Source organism: Oryzias latipes, chromosome 13 (assembly GCF_053564925.1).
Source record: "Oryzias latipes strain Hd-rR chromosome 13, Olatipes_Hd-rR_3.1".
Taxonomy (NCBI): Eukaryota; Metazoa; Chordata; class Actinopteri; order Beloniformes; family Adrianichthyidae; genus Oryzias; species Oryzias latipes.
In genome coordinates, this window is record NC_136249.1 from 22,874,939 (window position 1) to 22,892,110 (window position 17,172).

Below are 17,172 nucleotides of genomic sequence, written 5' to 3' on the forward strand. Positions count from 1 at the left end.
ATTTCTGCAAAGGCTGAGACAACCTACCACACTTCAAATTGGGGGATTCAAAAAGACATGTAGTCTTTGTTTTCTTTAAATTTTATTTGAAATTGCGAATGTATAGATTGAATGGCAAACATGTACACATGTGTTTGATTTATTTGTCTGAATGTGGAGTGGCTTGTTCTAATAATGGGTCTTTGAAGTGGATTTTTCTTTCAGGGAAATTTTACAATTTTAATGGAGATGTTAGCATTTTAATCCTGAGGTTTAAAGTGAGCAGGGGGCACCCAGAGTTGAACTGGGGACCTCTTGATCTGCAGTCAAATGCTCTACCACTGAGCTATACCCCCACAACAAAACCTTTGCCTAAAAAGGGACCTCACCCCCTATCTCGGAGTACTACACATTAGGGGCATGCTATGTCACTTCGAGTTAGTAGATTTAAAAAGAATTCTGGTCTTTGGTTGAGCTGAATTATTATGCGAATCTTTGAATATAAGTTGTCAGTGGAAAGCGGGTACACCTGATTTTGTCTTATTCATATAACTGGTCAGAGGCTTTCTTTCAAAAAACTCCTTGAGGTATGTAGTGCATTGGTTCAGTGGTCTGAAAGTCCGTCAACTGTGATTTGATACTGGAAATGCTCACGTTTCACAATGAGGGGGCATCCAGTGTTGAACTGGGGACTGCTTGACCTGCAGTCAAATGCTCTTTCACTGAGATTGAACCCAACATAGAAGATGCTCATGAAAATGGGTCCTCCCTGCCTATTGCAGCATTTCTGCAAAGGCTGAGACAACCTACCACACTTCAAATTGGGGGATTCAAAAAGACATGTAGTCTTTGTTTTCTTTAAATTGCGAATGTATAGATTGAATGGCAAACATGTACACATGTGTTTGCTTTATTTGTCTGAATGTGGAGTGGCTTGTTCTAATAATGGGTCTTTGAAGTGGTTTTTTTCTTTCAGGGAAATTTTACAATTTTAATGGAGATGTTAGCATTTTAATCCTGAGGTTTAAGGTGAGCAGGGGGCACCCAGAGTTGAACTGGGGACCTCTTGATCTGCAGTCAAATGCTCTACCACTGAGCTATACCCCCACGACAAAACCTTTGCCTAAAAAGGGACCTCACCCCCTATCTCGGAGTACTACACATTAGGGGCATGCTATGTCACTTCGAGTTAGTAGATTTAAAAAGAATTCTGGTCTTTGGTTGAGCTGAATTATTATGCGAATCTTTGAATATAAGTTGTCAGTGGAAAGCGGGTACACCTGATTTTGTCTTATTCATATAACTGGTCAGAGGCTTTCTTTCAAAAAACTCCTTGAAGTATGTAGTGCATTGGTTCAGTGGTCTGAAAGTCCGTCAACTGTGATTTGATACTGGAAATGCTCACGTTTCACAATGAGGGGGCATCCAGTGTTGAACTGGGGACTGCTTGACCTGCAGTCAAATGCTCTTTCACTGAGATTGAACCCAACATAGAAGATGCTCATGAAAATGGGTCCTCCCTGCCTATTGCAGAATTTCTGCAAAGGCTGAGACAACCTACCACACTTCAAATTGGGGGATTCAAAAAGACATGTAGTCTTTGTTTTCTTTAAATTTTATTTGAAATTGCGAATGTATAGATTGAGTGGCAAACATGTACACATGAATTTGTCTGAATGTGGAGTGGCTTGTTCTAATAATGGGTCTTTGAAGTGGATTTTTCTTTCAGGGAAATTTTACAATTTTAATGGAGATGTTAGCATTTTAATCCTGAGGTTTAAAGTGAGCAGGGGGCACCCAGAGTTGAACTGGGGACCTCTTGATCTGCAGTCAAATGCTCTACCACTGAGCTATACCCCCACAACAAAACCTTTGCCTAAAAAGAGACCTCACCCCCTATCTCGGAGTACTACACATTAGGGGCATGCTATGTCACTTCGAGTTAGTAGATTTAAAAAGAATTCTGGTCTTTGGTTGAGCTGAATTATTATGCGAATCTTTGAATATAAGTTGTCAGTGGAAAGCGGGTACACCTGATTTTGTCTTATTCATATAACTGGTCAGAGGCTTTCTTTCAAAAAACTCCTTGAAGTATGTAGTGCATTGGTTCAGTGGTCTGAAAGTCCGTCAACTGTGATTTGATACTGGAAATGCTCACGTTTCACAATGAGGGGGCATCCAGTGTTGAACTGGGGACTGCTTGACCTGCAGTCAAATGCTCTTTCACTGAGATTGAACCCAACATAGAAGATGCTCATGAAAATGGGTCCTCCCTGCCTATTGCAGCATTTCTGCAAAGGCTGAGACAACCTACCACACTTCAAATTGGGGGATTCAAAAAGACATGTAGTCTTTGTTTTCTTTAAATTGCGAATGTATAGATTGAATGGCAAACATGTACACATGTGTTTGATTTATTTGTCTGAATGTGGAGTGGCTTGTTCTAATAATGGGTCTTTGAAGTGGATTTTTCTTTCAGGGAAATTTTACAATTTTAATGGAGATGTTAGCATTTTAATCCTGAGGTTTAAAGTGAGCAGGGGGCACCCAGAGTTGAACTGGGGACCTCTTGATCTGCACTCAAATGCTCTACCACTGAGCTATACCCCCACAACAAAACCTTTGCCTAAAAAGGGACCTCACCCCCTATCTCGGAGTACTACACATTAGGGGCATGCTATGTCACTTCGAGTTAGTAGATTTAAAAAGAATTCTGGTCTTTGGTTGAGCTGAATTATTATGCGAATCTTTGAATATAAGTTGTCAGTGGAAAGCGGGTACACCTGATTTTGTCTTATTCATATAACTGGTCAGAGGCTTTCTTTCAAAAAACTCCTTGAAGTATGTAGTGCATTGGTTCAGTGGTCTGAAAGTCCGTCAACTGTGATTTGATACTGGAAATGCTCACGTTTCACAATGAGGGGGCATCCAGTGTTGAACTGGGGACTGCTTGACCTGCAGTCAAATGCTCTTTCACTGAGATTGAACCCAACATAGAAGATGCTCATGAAAATGGGTCCTCCCTGCCTATTGCAGCATTTCTGCAAAGGCTGAGACAACCTACCACACTTCAAATTGGGGGATTCAAAAAGACATGTAGTCTTTGTTTTCTTTAAATTGCGAATGTATAGATTGAATGGCAAACATGTACACATGTGTTTGCTTTATTTGTCTGAATGTGGAGTGGCTTGTTCTAATAATGGGTCTTTGAAGTGGTTTTTTTCTTTCAGGGAAATTTTACAATTTTAATGGAGATGTTAGCATTTTAATCCTGAGGTTTAAGGTGAGCAGGGGGCACCCAGAGTTGAACTGGGGACCTCTTGATCTGCAGTCAAATGCTCTACCACTGAGCTATACCCCCACGACAAAACCTTTGCCTAAAAAGGGACCTCACCCCCTATCTCGGAGTACTACACATTAGGGGCATGCTATGTCACTTCGAGTTAGTAGATTTAAAAAGAATTCTGGTCTTTGGTTGAGCTGAATTATTATGCGAATCTTTGAATATAAGTTGTCAGTGGAAAGCGGGTACACCTGATTTTGTCTTATTCATATAACTGGTCAGAGGCTTTCTTTCAAAAAACTCCTTGAAGTATGTAGTGCATTGGTTCAGTGGTCTGAAAGTCCGTCAACTGTGATTTGATACTGGAAATGCTCACGTTTCACAATGAGGGGGCATCCAGTGTTGAACTGGGGACTGCTTGACCTGCAGTCAAATGCTCTTTCACTGAGATTGAACCCAACATAGAAGATGCTCATGAATATGGGTCCTCCCTGCCTATTGCAGCATTTCTGCAAAGGCTGAGACAACCTACCACACTTCAAATTGGGGGATTCAAAAAGACATGTAGTTTTTGTTTTCTTTAAATTTTATTTGAAATTGCGAATGTATAGATTGAATAGCGAACATGCACACATGTGCTTGATTTATTTGTCTGAATGTGGAGTGGCTTGTTCTAATAATGGGTCTTTGAAGTGTTTTTTTCTTTCAGGGAAATTTTACAATTTTAATGGAGATGTTAGCATTTTAATCCTGAGGTTTAAAGTGAGCAGGGGGCACCCAGAGTTGAACTGGGGACCTCTTGATCTGCAGTCAAATGCTCTACCACTGAGCTATACCCCCACAACAAAACCTTTGCCTAAAAAGGGACCTCACCCCCTATCTCGGAGTACTACACATTAGGGGCATGCTATGTCACTTCGAGTTAGTAGATTTAAAAAGAATTCTGGTCTTTGGTTGAGCTGAATTATTATGCGAATCTTTGAATATAAGTTGTCAGTGGAAAGCGGGTACACCTGATTTTGTCTTATTCATATAACTGGTCAGAGGCTTTCTTTCAAAAAACTCCTTGAAGTATGTAGTGCATTGGTTCAGTGGTCTGAAAGTCCGTCAACTGTGATTTGATACTGGAAATGCTCACGTTTCACAATGAGGGGGCATCCAGTGTTGAACTGGGGACTGCTTGACCTGCAGTCAAATGCTCTTTCACTGAGATTGAACCCAACATAGAAGATGCTCATGAAAATGGGTCCTCCCTGCCTATTGCAGAATTTCTGCAAAGGCTGAGACAACCTACCACACTTCAAATTGGGGGATTCAAAAAGACATGTAGTCTTTGTTTTCTTTAAATTTTATTTGAAATTGCGAATGTATAGATTGAGTGGCAAACATGTACACATGAATTTGTCTGAATGTGGAGTGGCTTGTTCCCATAATGGGTCTTTGAAGTGGATTTTTCTTTCAGGGAAATTTTACAATTTTAATGGAGATGTTAGCATTTTAATCCTGAGGTTTAAAGTGAGCAGGGGGCACCCAGAGTTGAACTGGGGACCTCTTGATCTGCAGTCAAATGCTCTACCACTGAGCTATACCCCCACAACAAAACCTTTGCCTAAAAAGAGACCTCACCCCCTATCTCGGAGTACTACACATTAGGGGCATGCTATGTCACTTCGAGTTAGTAGATTTAAAAAGAATTCTGGTCTTTGGTTGAGCTGAATTATTATGCGAATCTTTGAATATAAGTTGTCAGTGGAAAGCGGGTACACCTGATTTTGTCTTATTCATATAACTGGTCAGAGGCTTTCTTTCAAAAAACTCCTTGAAGTATGTAGTGCATTGGTTCAGTGGTCTGAAAGTCCGTCAACTGTGATTTGATACTGGAAATGCTCACGTTTCACAATGAGGGGGCATCCAGTGTTGAACTGGGGACTGCTTGACCTGCAGTCAAATGCTCTTTCACTGAGATTGAACCCAACATAGAAGATGCTCATGAAAATGGGTCCTCCCTGCCTATTGCAGCATTTCTGCAAAGGCTGAGACAACCTACCACACTTCAAATTGGGGGATTCAAAAAGACATGTAGTCTTTGTTTTCTTTAAATTGCGAATGTATAGATTGAATGGCAAACATGTACACATGTGTTTGATTTATTTGTCTGAATGTGGAGTGGCTTGTTCTAATAATGGGTCTTTGAAGTGGATTTTTCTTTCAGGGAAATTTTACAATTTTAATGGAGATGTTAGCATTTTAATCCTGAGGTTTAAAGTGAGCAGGGGGCACCCAGAGTTGAACTGGGGACCTCTTGATCTGCACTCAAATGCTCTACCACTGAGCTATACCCCCACAACAAAACCTTTGCCTAAAAAGGGACCTCACCCCCTATCTCGGAGTACTACACATTAGGGGCATGCTATGTCACTTCGAGTTAGTAGATTTAAAAAGAATTCTGGTCTTTGGTTGAGCTGAATTATTATGCGAATCTTTGAATATAAGTTGTCAGTGGAAAGCGGGTACACCTGATTTTGTCTTATTCATATAACTGGTCAGAGGCTTTCTTTCAAAAAACTCCTTGAAGTATGTAGTGCATTGGTTCAGTGGTCTGAAAGTCCGTCAACTGTGATTTGATACTGGAAATGCTCACGTTTCACAATGAGGGGGCATCCAGTGTTGAACTGGGGACTGCTTGACCTGCAGTCAAATGCTCTTTCACTGAGATTGAAGCATTTTAATCCTGAGGTTTAAAGTGAGCAGGGGGCACCCAGAGTTGAACTGGGGACCTCTTGATCTGCAGTCAAATGCTCTACCACTGAGCTATACCCCCACAACAAAACCTTTGCCTAAAAAGGGACCTCACCCCCTATCTCGGAGTACTACACATTAGGGGCATGCTATGTCACTTCGAGTTAGTAGATTTAAAAAGAATTCTGGTCTTTGGTTGAGCTGAATTATTATGCGAATCTTTGAATATAAGTTGTCAGTGGAAAGCGGGTACACCTGATTTTGTCTTATTCATATAACTGGTCAGAGGCTTTCTTTCAAAAAACTCCTTGAAGTATGTAGTGCATTGGTTCAGTGGTCTGAAAGTCCGTCAACTGTGATTTGATACTGGAAATGCTCACGTTTCACAATGAGGGGGCATCCAGTGTTGAACTGGGGACTGCTTGACCTGCAGTCAAATGCTCTTTCACTGAGATTGAACCCAACATAGAAGATGCTCATGAATATGGGTCCTCCCTGCCTATTGCAGCATTTCTGCAAAGGCTGAGACAACCTACCACACTTCAAATTGGGGGATTCAAAAAGACATGTAGTTTTTGTTTTCTTTAAATTTTATTTGAAATTGCGAATGTATAGATTGAATGGCAAACATGTACACATGTGCTTGATTTATTTGTCTGAATGTGGAGTGGCTTGTTCTAATAATGGGTCTTTGAAGTGTTTTTTTCTTTCAGGGAAATTCTACAATTTTAATGGAGATGTTAGCATTTTAATCCTGAGGTTTAAAGTGAGCAGGGGGCACCCAGAGTTGAACTGGGGACCTCTTGATCTGCAGTCAAATGCTCTACCACTGAGCTATACCCCCACAACAAAACCTTTGCCTAAAAAGGGACCTCACCACCTATCTCGGAGTACTACACATTAGGGGCATGCTATGTCACTTCGAGTTAGTAGATTTAAAAAGAATTCTGGTCTTTGGTTGAGCTGAATTATTATGCGAATCTTTGAATATAAGTTGTCAGTGGAAAGCGGGTACACCTGATTTTGTCTTATTCATATAACTGGTCAGAGGCTTTCTTTCAAAAAACTCCTTGAAGTATGTAGTGCATTGGTTCAGTGGTCTGAAAGTCCGTCAACTGTGATTTGATACTGGAAATGCTCACGTTTCACAATGAGGGGGCATCCAGTGTTGAACTGGGGACTGCTTGACCTGCAGTCAAATGCTCTTTCACTGAGATTGAACCCAACATAGAAGATGCTCATGAAAATGGGTCCTCCCTGCCTATTGCAGCATTTCTGCAAAGGCTGAGACAACCTACCACACTTCAAATTGGGGGATTCAAAAAGACATGTAGTCTTTGTTTTCTTTAAATTGCGAATGTATAGATTGAATGGCAAACATGTACACATGTGTTTGCTTTATTTGTCTGAATGTGGAGTGGCTTGTTCTAATAATGGGTCTTTGAAGTGGTTTTTTTCTTTCAGGGAAATTTTACAATTTTAATGGAGATGTTAGCATTTTAATCCTGAGGTTTAAAGTGAGCAGGGGGCACCCAGAGTTGAACTGGGGACCTCTTGATCTGCAGTCAAATGCTCTACCACTGAGCTATACCCCCACGACAAAACCTTTGCCTAAAAAGGGACCTCACCCCCTATCTCGGAGTACTACACATTAGGGGCATGCTATGTCACTTCGAGTTAGTAGATTTAAAAAGAATTCTGGTCTTTGGTTGAGCTGAATTATTATGCGAATCTTTGAATATAAGTTGTCAGTGGAAAGCGGGTACACCTGATTTTGTCTTATTCATATAACTGGTCAGAGGCTTTCTTTCAAAAAACTCCTTGAAGTATGTAGTGCATTGGTTCAGTGGTCTGAAAGTCCGTCAACTGTGATTTGATACTGGAAATGCTCACGTTTCACAATGAGGGGGCATCCAGTGTTGAACTGGGGACTGCTTGACCTGCAGTCAAATGCTCTTTCACTGAGATTGAACCCAACATAGAAGATGCTCATGAATATGGGTCCTCCCTGCCTATTGCAGCATTTCTGCAAAGGCTGAGACAACCTACCACACTTCAAATTGGGGGATTCAAAAAGACATGTAGTTTTTGTTTTCTTTAAATTTTATTTGAAATTGCGAATGTATAGATTGAATGGCAAACATGTACACATGTGCTTGATTTATTTGTCTGAATGTGGAGTGGCTTGTTCTAATAATGGGTCTTTGAAGTGTTTTTTTCTTTCAGGGAAATTTTACAATTTTAATGGAGATGTTAGCATTTTAATCCTGAGGTTTAAAGTGAGCAGGGGGCACCCAGAGTTGAACTGGGGACCTCTTGATCTGCAGTCAAATGCTCTACCACTGAGCTATACCCCCACAAAAAAAACTTTGCCTAAAAAGGGACCTCACCCCCTATCTCGGAGTACTACACTTTAGGGGCATGCTATGTCACTTCGAGTTAGTAGATTTAAAAAGAATTCTGGTCTTTGGTTGAGCTGAATTATTATGCGAATCTTTGAATATAAGTTGTCAGTGGAAAGCGGGTACACCTGATTTTGTCTTATTCATATAACTGGTCAGAGGCTTTCTTTCAAAAAACTCCTTGAAGTATGTAGTGCATTGGTTCAGTGGTCTGAAAGTCCGTCAACTGTGATTTGATACTGGAAATGCTCACGTTTCACAATGAGGGGGCATCCAGTGTTGAACTGGGGACTGCTTGACCTGCAGTCAAATGCTCTTTCACTGAGATTGAACCCAACATAGAAGATGCTCATGAAAATGGGTCCTCCCTGCCTATTGCAGCATTTCTGCAAAGGCTGAGACAACCTACCACACTTCAAATTGGGGGATTCAAAAAGACATGTAGTCTTTGTTTTCTTTAAATTGCGAATGTATAGATTGAATGGCAAACAGGTACACATGTGTTTGCTTTATTTGTCTGAATGTGGAGTGGCTTGTTCTAATAATGGGTCTTTGAAGTGGTTTTTTTCTTTCAGGGAAATTTTACAATTTTAATGGAGATGTTAGCATTTTAATCCTGAGGTTTAAGGTGAGCAGGGGGCACCCAGAGTTGAACTGGGGACCTCTTGATCTGCAGTCAAATGCTCTACCACTGAGCTTTACCCCCACGACAAAACCTTTGCCTAAAAAGGGACCTCACCCCCTATCTCGGAGTACTACACATTAGGGGCATGCTATGTCACTTCGAGTTAGTAGATTTAAAAAGAATTCTGGTCTTTGGTTGAGCTGAATTATTATGCGAATCTTTGAATATAAGTTGTCAGTGGAAAGCGGGTACACCTGATTTTGTCTTATTCATGTAACTGGTCAGAGGCTTTCTTTCAAAAAACTCCTTGAAGTATGTAGTGCATTGGTTCAGTGGTCTGAAAATACGTCAACTGTGATTTGATACTGGAAATGCTCACGTTTCACAATGAGGGGGCATCCAGTGTTGAACTGGGGACTGCTTGACCTGCAGTCAAATGCTCTTTCACTGAGATTGAACCCAACATAGAAGATGCTCATGAAAATGGGTCCTCCCTGCCTATTGCAGCATTTCTGCAAAGGCTGAGACAACCTACCAAACTTCAAATTGGGGGATTCAAAAAGACATGTAGTCTTTGTTTTCTTTAAATTGCGAATGTATAGATTGAATGGCAAACATGTACACATGTGTTTGATTTATTTGTCTGAATGTGGAGTGGCTTGTTCTAATAATGGGTCTTTGAAGTGTTTTTTTCTTTCAGGGAAATTTTACAATTTTAATGGAGATGTTAGCATTTTAATCCTGAGGTTTAAAGTAAGCAGGGGGCACCCAGAGTTGAACTGGGGACCTCTTGATCTGCAGTCAAATGCTCTACCACTGAGCTATACCCCCACAACAAAACCTTTGCCTAAAAAGGGACCTCACGCCCTATCTCAGAGTACTACACATTAGGGGCATGCTATGTCACTTCGAGTTAGTAGATTTAAAAAGAATTCTGGTCTTTGGTTGAGCTGAATTATTATGCAAATCTTTTAATATAAGTTGTCAGTGGAAAGCGGGTACACCTGATTTTGTCTTATTCATGTAACTGGTCAGAGGCTTTCTTTCAAAAAACTCCTTGAAGTATGTAGTGCATTGGTTCAGTGGTCTGAAAATACGTCAACTGTGATTTGATACTGGAAATGCTCACGTTTCACAATGAGGGGGCATCCAGTGTTGAACTGGGGACTGCTTGACCTGCAGTCAAATGCTCTTTCACTGAGATTGAACCCAACATAGAAGATGCTCATGAAAATGGGTCCTCCCTGCCTATTGCAGCATTTCTGCAAAGGCTGAGACAACCTACCACACTTCAAATTGGGGGATTCAAAAAGACATGTAGTCTTTGTTTTCTTTAAATTTTATTTGAAATTGCGAATGTATAGATTGAGTGGCAAACATGTACACATGAATTTGTCTGAATGTGGAGTGGCTTGTTCTAATAATAAGTCTTTGAAGTGGTATATTGATTGAGGGAAATTTTACAATTTTAATGGAGATGTTAGCATTTTAATCCTGAGGTTTAAAGTGAGCAGGGGGCACCCAGAGTTGAACTGGGGACCTCTTGATCTGCACTCAAATGCTCTACCACTGAGCTATACCCCCACAACAAAACCTTTGCCTAAAAAGGGACCTCACCCCCTATCTCGGAGTACTACACATTAGGGGCATGCTATGTCACTTCGAGTTAGTAGATTTAAAAATAATTCTGGTCTTTGGTTGAGCTGAATTATTATGCGAATCTTTGAATATAAGTTGTCAGTGGAAAGCGGGTACACCTGATTTTGTCTTATTCATATAACTGGTCAGAGGCTTTCTTTCAAAAAACTCCTTGAAGTATGTAGTGCATTGGTTCAGTGGTCTGAAAGTCCGTCAACTGTGATTTGATACTGGAAATGCTCACGTTTCACAATGAGGGGGCATCCAGTGTTGAACTGGGGACTGCTTGACCTGCAGTCAAATGCTCTTTCACTGAGATTGAACCCAACATAGAAGATGCTCATGAATATGGGTCCTCCCTGCCTATTGCAGCATTTCTGCAAAGGCTGAGACAACCTACCACACTTCAAATTGGGGGATTCAAAAAGACATGTAGTCTTTGTTTTCTTTAAATTGCGAATGTATAGATTAAATGGGAAACATGTACACATGTGTTTGATTTATTTGTCTGAATGTGGAGTGGCTTGTTCTAATAATGGGTCTTTGAAGTGTTTTTTTCTTTCAGGGAAATTTTACAATTTTAATGGAGATGTTAGCATTTTAATCCTGAGGTTTAAAGTGAGCAGGGGGCACCCAGAGTTGAACTGGGGACCTCTTGATCTGCAGTCAAATGCTCTACCACTGAGCTATACCCCCACAACAAAACCTTTGCCTAAAAAGGGACCTCACCCCCTATCTCGGAGTACTACACATTAGGGGCATGCTATGTCACTTCGAGTTAGTAGATTTAAAAAGAATTCTGGTCTTTGGTTGAGCTGAATTATTATGCGAATCTTTGAATATAAGTTGTCAGTGGAAAGCGGGTACACCTGATTTTGTCTTATTCATATAACTGGTCAGAGGCTTTCTTTCAAAAAACTCCTTGAAGTATGTAGTGCATTGGTTCAGTGGTCTGAAAGTCCGTCAACTGTGATTTGATACTGGAAATGCTCACGTTTCACAATGAGGGGGCATCCAGTGTTGAACTGGGGACTGCTTGACCTGCAGTCAAATGCTCTTTCACTGAGATTGAACCCAACATAGAAGATGCTCATGAATATGGGTCCTCCCTGCCTATTGCAGCATTTCTGCAAAGGCTGAGACAACCTACCACACTTCAAATTGGGGGATTCAAAAAGACATGTAGTCTTTGTTTTCTTTAAATTTTATTTGAAATTGCAAATGTATAGATTGAATGGCAAACATGTACACATGAATTTGTCTGAATGTGGAGTGGCTTGTTCTAATAATAAGTCTTTGAAGTGGTATATTGATTGAGGGAAATTTTACAATTTTAATGGATATGTTAGCATTTTAATCCTGAGGTTTAAAGTGAGCAGGGGGCACCCAGAGTTGAACTGGGGACCTCTTGATCTGCACTCAAATGCTCTACCACTGAGCTATACCCCCACAAAAAAAACTTTGCCTAAAAAGGGACCTCACCCCCTATCTCGGAGTACTACACTTTAGGGGCATGCTATGTCACTTCGAGTTAGTAGATTTAAAAAGAATTCTGGTCTTTGGTTGAGCTGAATTATTATGCGAATCTTTTAACATAAGTTGTCAGTGGAAAGCGGGTACACCTGATTTTGTCTTATTCATGTAACTGGTCAGAGGCTTTCTTTCAAAAATTCCTTGAAGTATGTAGTGCATTGGTTCAGTGGTCTGAAAATACGTCAACTGTGATTTGATACTGGAAATGCTCACGTTTCACAATGAGGGGGCATCCAGTGTTGAACTGGGGACTGCTTGACCTGCAGTCAAATGCTCTTTCACTGAGATTGAACCCAACATAGAAGATGCTCATGAAAATGGGTCCTCCCTGCCTATTGCAGCATTTCTGCAAAGGCTGAGACAACCTACCACACTTCAAATTGGGGGATTCAAAAAGACATGTAGTCTTTGTTTTCTTTAAATTTTATTTGAAATTGCGAATGTATAGATTGAATGGCAAACATGTACACATGTGCTTGATTTATTTGTCTGAATGTGGAGTGGCTTGTTCTAATAATAAGTCTTTGAAGTGTTTTTCTCTTTCAGGGATATTTTACAATATTAATGGAGATGTTAGCATTTTAATCCTGAGGTTTAAAGTGAGCAGGGGGCACCCAGAGTTGAACTGGGGACCTCTTGATCTGCAGTCAAATGCTCTACCACTGAGCTATACCCCCACAACAAAACCTTTGCCTAAAAAGGGACCTCACCCCCTATCTCGGAGTACTACACATTAGGGGCATGCTATGTCACTTCGAGTTAGTAGATTTAAAAAGAATTCTGGTCTTTGGTTGAGCTGAATTATTATGCGAATCTTTGAATATAAGTTGTCAGTGGAAAGCGGGTACACCTGATTTTGTCTTATTCATATAACTGGTCAGAGGCTTTCTTTCAAAAAACTCCTTGAGGTATGTAGTGCATTGGTTCAGTGGTCTGAAAGTCCGTCAACTGTGATTTGATACTGGAAATGCTCACGTTTCACAATGAGGGGGCATCCAGTGTTGAACTGGGGACTGCTTGACCTGCAGTCAAATGCTCTTTCACTGAGATTGAACCCAACATAGAAGATGCTCATGAAAATGGGTCCTCCCTGCCTATTGCAGCATTTCTGCAAAGGCTGAGACAACCTACCACACTTCAAATTGGGGGATTCAAAAAGACATGTAGTCTTTGTTTTCTTTAAATTGCGAATGTATAGATTGAATGGCAAACATGTACACATGTGTTTGCTTTATTTGTCTGAATGTGGAGTGGCTTGTTCTAATAATGGGTCTTTGAAGTGGTTTTTTTCTTTCAGGGAAATTTTACAATTTTAATGGAGATGTTAGCATTTTAATCCTGAGGTTTAAGGTGAGCAGGGGGCACCCAGAGTTGAACTGGGGACCTCTTGATCTGCACTCAAATGCTCTACCACTGAGCTATACCCCCACGACAAAACCTTTGCCTAAAAAGGGACCTCACCCCCTATCTCGGAGTACTACACATTAGGGGCATGCTATGTCACTTCGAGTTAGTAGATTTAAAAAGAATTCTGGTCTTTGGTTGAGCTGAATTATTATGCGAATCTTTGAATATAAGTTGTCAGTGGAAAGCGGGTACACCTAATTTTGTCTTATTCATATAACTGGTCAGAGGCTTTCTTTCAAAAAACTCCTTGAAGTATGTAGTGCATTGGTTCAGTGGTCTGAAAGTCCGTCAACTGTGATTTGATACTGGAAATGCTCACGTTTCACAATGAGGGGGCATCCAGTGTTGAACTGGGGACTGCTTGACCTGCAGTCAAATGCTCTTTCACTGAGATTGAACCCAACATAGAAGATGCTCATGAATATGGGTCCTCCCTGCCTATTGCAGCATTTCTGCAAAGGCTGAGACAACCTACCACACTTCAAATTGGGGGATGCAAAAAGACATGTAGTTTTTGTTTTCTTTAAATTTTATTTGAAATTGCGAATGTATAGATTGAATGGCAAACATGTACACATGTGCTTGATTTATTTGTCTGAATGTGGAGTGGCTTGTTCTAATAATGGGTCTTTGAAGTGTTTTTTTCTTTCAGGGAAATTTTACAATTTTAATGGAGATGTTAGCATTTTAATCCTGAGGTTTAAAGTGAGCAGGGGGCACCCAGAGTTGAACTGGGGACCTCTTGATCTGCAGTCAAATGCTCTACCACTGAGCTATACCCCCACAACAAAACCTTTGCCTAAAAAGGGACCTCACCCCCTATCTCGGAGTACTACACATTAGGGGCATGCTATGTCACTTCGAGTTAGTAGATTTAAAAAGAATTCTGGTCTTTGGTTGAGCTGAATTATTATGCGAATCTTTGAATATAAGTTGTCAGTGGAAAGTGGGTACACCTGATTTTGTCTTATTCATATAACTGGTCAGAGGCTTTCTTTCAAAAAACTCCTTGAAGTATGTAGTGCATTGGTTCAGTGGTCTGAAAGTCCGTCAACTGTGATTTGATACTGGAAATGCTCACGTTTCACAATGAGGGGGCATCCAGTGTTGAACTGGGGACTGCTTGACCTGCAGTCAAATGCTCTTTCACTGAGATTGAACCCAACATAGAAGATGCTCATGAAAATGGGTCCTCCCTGCCTATTGCAGCATTTCTGCAAAGGCTGAGACAACCTACCACACTTCAAATTGGGGGATTCAAAAAGACATGTAGTCTTTGTTTTCTTTAAATTGCGAATGTATAGATTGAATGGCAAACATGTACACATGTGTTTGCTTTATTTGTCTGAATGTGGAGTGGCTTGTTCTAATAATGGGTCTTTGAAGTGGTTTTTTTCTTTCAGGGAAATTTTACAATTTTAATGGAGATGTTAGCATTTTAATCCTGAGGTTTAAGGTGAGCAGGGGGCACCCAGAGTTGAACTGGGGACCTCTTGATCTGCAGTCAAATGCTCTACCACTGAGCTATACCCCCACGACAAAACCTTTGCCTAAAAAGGGACCTCACCCCCTATCTCGGAGTACTACACATTAGGGGCATGCTATGTCACTTCGAGTTAGTAGATTTAAAAAGAATTCTGGTCTTTGGTTGAGCTGAATTATTATGCGAATCTTTGAATATAAGTTGTCAGTGGAAAGCGGGTACACCTGATTTTGTCTTATTCATGTAACTGGTCAGAGGCTTTCTTTCAAAAAACTCCTTGAAGTATGTAGTGCATTGGTTCAGTGGTCTGAAAGTCCGTCAACTGTGATTTGATACTGGAAATGCTCACGTTTCACAATGAGGGGGCATCCAGTGTTGAACTGGGGACTGCTTGACCTGCAGTCAAATGCTCTTTCACTGAGATTGAACCCAACATAGAAGATGCTCATGAAAATGGGTCCTCCCTGCCTATTGCAGAATTTCTGCAAAGGCTGAGACAACCTACCACACTTCAAATTGGGGGATTCAAAAAGACATGTAGTTTTTGTTTTCTTTAAATTTTATTTGAAATTGCAAATGTATAGATTGAATGGCAAACATGTACACATGTGTTTGATTTATTTGCCTGAATGTGGAGTGGCTTGTTCTAATAATGGGTCTTTGAAGTGGTTTTTTCTTTCAGGGAAATTTTACAATTTTAATGGAGATGTTAGCATTTTAATCCTGGGGTTTAAAGTGAGCAGGGGGCACCCAGAGTTGAACTGGGGACCTCTTGATCTGCAGTCAAATGCTCTACCACTGAGCTATACCCCCACAACAAAAACCTTTGCCTAAAAAGGGACCTCACCCCCTATCTCGGAGTACTACACATTAGGGGCATGCTATGTCACTTCGAGTTAGTAGATTTAAAAAGAATTCTGGTCTTTGGTTGAGCTGAATTATTATGCGAATCTTTGAATATAAGTTGTCAGTGGAAAGCGGGTACACCTGATTTTGTCTTATTCATATAACTGGTCAGAGGCTTTCTTTCAAAAAACTCCTTGAAGTATGTAGTGCATTGGTTCAGTGGTCTGAAAGTCCGTCAACTGTGATTTGTTACTGGAAATGCTCACGTTTCACAATGAGGGGGCATCCAGTGTTGAACTGGGGACTGCTTGACCTGCAGTCAAATGCTCTTTCACTGAGATTGAACCCAACATAGAAGATGCTCATGAAAATGGGTCCTCCCTGCCTATTGCAGCATTTCTGCAAAGGCTGAGACAACCTACCACACTTCAAATTGGGGGATTCAAAAAGACATGTAGTCTTTGTTTTCTTTAAATTTTATTTGAAATTGCGAATGTATAGATTGAGTGGCAAACATGTACACATGAATTTGTCTGAATGTGGAGTGGCTTGTTCTAATAATGGGTCTTTGAAGTGGATTTTTCTTTCAGGGAAATTTTACAATTTTAATGGAGATGTTAGCATTTTAATCCTGAGGTTTAAAGTGAGCAGGGGGCACCCAGAGTTGAACTGGGGACCTCTTGATCTGCAGTCAAATGCTCTACCACTGAGCTATACCCCCACAACAAAACCTTTGCCTAAAAAGGGACCTCACCCCCTATCTCGGAGTACTACACATTAGGGGCATGCTATGTCACTTCGAGTTAGTAGATTTAAAAAGAATTCTGGTCTTTGGTTGAGCTGAATTATTATGCGAATCTTTGAATATAAGTTGTCAGTGGAAAGCGGGTACACCTGATTTTGTCTTATTCATATAACTGGTCAGAGGCTTTCTTTCAAAAAACTCCTTGAAGTATGTAGTGCATTGGTTCAGTGGTCTGAAAGTCCGTCAACTGTGATTTGATACTGGAAATGCTCACGTTTCACAATGAGGGGGCATCCAGTGTTGAACTGGGGACTGCTTGACCTGCAGTCAAATGCTCTTTCACTGAGATTGAACCCAACATAGAAGATGCTCATGAATATGGGTCCTCCCTGCCTATTGCAGCATTTCTGCAAAGGCTGAGACAACCTACCACACTTCAAATTGGGGGATTCAAAAAGACATGTAGTTTTTGTTTTCTTTAAATTTTATTTG

The 17,172-nt window shown here is 40.7% G+C and overlaps 23 non-coding genes across 23 annotated transcripts; all 23 read right to left on the bottom strand.

Moving 5' to 3' along the window:
- Positions 1 to 263: 263 nt before the first annotated feature.
- Positions 264 to 335, bottom strand: trnac-gca (transfer RNA cysteine (anticodon GCA)). Its single transcript has one exon. It is a non-coding gene; the product is annotated as a tRNA-Cys (tRNA).
- Positions 336 to 1,014: 679 nt separating this feature from the next.
- trnac-gca (transfer RNA cysteine (anticodon GCA)) lies at positions 1,015 to 1,086 on the bottom strand. Its single transcript has one exon. It is a non-coding gene; the product is annotated as a tRNA-Cys (tRNA).
- Positions 1,087 to 1,767: 681 nt separating this feature from the next.
- Positions 1,768 to 1,839, bottom strand: trnac-gca (transfer RNA cysteine (anticodon GCA)). The gene has a single exon. It is a non-coding gene; the product is annotated as a tRNA-Cys (tRNA).
- A 678-nt stretch (positions 1,840 to 2,517) lies between these two features.
- Positions 2,518 to 2,589, bottom strand: trnac-gca (transfer RNA cysteine (anticodon GCA)). The gene has a single exon. It is a non-coding gene; the product is annotated as a tRNA-Cys (tRNA).
- Positions 2,590 to 3,268: 679 nt separating this feature from the next.
- On the bottom strand, positions 3,269 to 3,340 carry trnac-gca (transfer RNA cysteine (anticodon GCA)). Its single transcript has one exon. It is a non-coding gene; the product is annotated as a tRNA-Cys (tRNA).
- Positions 3,341 to 4,030: 690 nt separating this feature from the next.
- On the bottom strand, positions 4,031 to 4,102 carry trnac-gca (transfer RNA cysteine (anticodon GCA)). The gene has a single exon. It is a non-coding gene; the product is annotated as a tRNA-Cys (tRNA).
- Positions 4,103 to 4,783: 681 nt separating this feature from the next.
- trnac-gca (transfer RNA cysteine (anticodon GCA)) lies at positions 4,784 to 4,855 on the bottom strand. The gene has a single exon. It is a non-coding gene; the product is annotated as a tRNA-Cys (tRNA).
- A 678-nt stretch (positions 4,856 to 5,533) lies between these two features.
- Positions 5,534 to 5,605, bottom strand: trnac-gca (transfer RNA cysteine (anticodon GCA)). Its single transcript has one exon. It is a non-coding gene; the product is annotated as a tRNA-Cys (tRNA).
- A 406-nt stretch (positions 5,606 to 6,011) lies between these two features.
- On the bottom strand, positions 6,012 to 6,083 carry trnac-gca (transfer RNA cysteine (anticodon GCA)). The gene has a single exon. It is a non-coding gene; the product is annotated as a tRNA-Cys (tRNA).
- A 690-nt stretch (positions 6,084 to 6,773) lies between these two features.
- On the bottom strand, positions 6,774 to 6,845 carry trnac-gca (transfer RNA cysteine (anticodon GCA)). The gene has a single exon. It is a non-coding gene; the product is annotated as a tRNA-Cys (tRNA).
- A 679-nt stretch (positions 6,846 to 7,524) lies between these two features.
- trnac-gca (transfer RNA cysteine (anticodon GCA)) lies at positions 7,525 to 7,596 on the bottom strand. Its single transcript has one exon. It is a non-coding gene; the product is annotated as a tRNA-Cys (tRNA).
- A 690-nt stretch (positions 7,597 to 8,286) lies between these two features.
- On the bottom strand, positions 8,287 to 8,358 carry trnac-gca (transfer RNA cysteine (anticodon GCA)). Its single transcript has one exon. It is a non-coding gene; the product is annotated as a tRNA-Cys (tRNA).
- A 679-nt stretch (positions 8,359 to 9,037) lies between these two features.
- Positions 9,038 to 9,109, bottom strand: trnac-gca (transfer RNA cysteine (anticodon GCA)). The gene has a single exon. It is a non-coding gene; the product is annotated as a tRNA-Cys (tRNA).
- A 678-nt stretch (positions 9,110 to 9,787) lies between these two features.
- Positions 9,788 to 9,859, bottom strand: trnac-gca (transfer RNA cysteine (anticodon GCA)). The gene has a single exon. It is a non-coding gene; the product is annotated as a tRNA-Cys (tRNA).
- A 681-nt stretch (positions 9,860 to 10,540) lies between these two features.
- trnac-gca (transfer RNA cysteine (anticodon GCA)) lies at positions 10,541 to 10,612 on the bottom strand. The gene has a single exon. It is a non-coding gene; the product is annotated as a tRNA-Cys (tRNA).
- Positions 10,613 to 11,290: 678 nt separating this feature from the next.
- On the bottom strand, positions 11,291 to 11,362 carry trnac-gca (transfer RNA cysteine (anticodon GCA)). The gene has a single exon. It is a non-coding gene; the product is annotated as a tRNA-Cys (tRNA).
- Positions 11,363 to 12,043: 681 nt separating this feature from the next.
- trnac-gca (transfer RNA cysteine (anticodon GCA)) lies at positions 12,044 to 12,115 on the bottom strand. The gene has a single exon. It is a non-coding gene; the product is annotated as a tRNA-Cys (tRNA).
- Positions 12,116 to 12,804: 689 nt separating this feature from the next.
- Positions 12,805 to 12,876, bottom strand: trnac-gca (transfer RNA cysteine (anticodon GCA)). The gene has a single exon. It is a non-coding gene; the product is annotated as a tRNA-Cys (tRNA).
- Positions 12,877 to 13,555: 679 nt separating this feature from the next.
- On the bottom strand, positions 13,556 to 13,627 carry trnac-gca (transfer RNA cysteine (anticodon GCA)). The gene has a single exon. It is a non-coding gene; the product is annotated as a tRNA-Cys (tRNA).
- Positions 13,628 to 14,317: 690 nt separating this feature from the next.
- On the bottom strand, positions 14,318 to 14,389 carry trnac-gca (transfer RNA cysteine (anticodon GCA)). The gene has a single exon. It is a non-coding gene; the product is annotated as a tRNA-Cys (tRNA).
- Positions 14,390 to 15,068: 679 nt separating this feature from the next.
- On the bottom strand, positions 15,069 to 15,140 carry trnac-gca (transfer RNA cysteine (anticodon GCA)). The gene has a single exon. It is a non-coding gene; the product is annotated as a tRNA-Cys (tRNA).
- A 690-nt stretch (positions 15,141 to 15,830) lies between these two features.
- On the bottom strand, positions 15,831 to 15,902 carry trnac-gca (transfer RNA cysteine (anticodon GCA)). Its single transcript has one exon. It is a non-coding gene; the product is annotated as a tRNA-Cys (tRNA).
- A 682-nt stretch (positions 15,903 to 16,584) lies between these two features.
- On the bottom strand, positions 16,585 to 16,656 carry trnac-gca (transfer RNA cysteine (anticodon GCA)). The gene has a single exon. It is a non-coding gene; the product is annotated as a tRNA-Cys (tRNA).
- Positions 16,657 to 17,172: the final 516 nt, after the last annotated feature.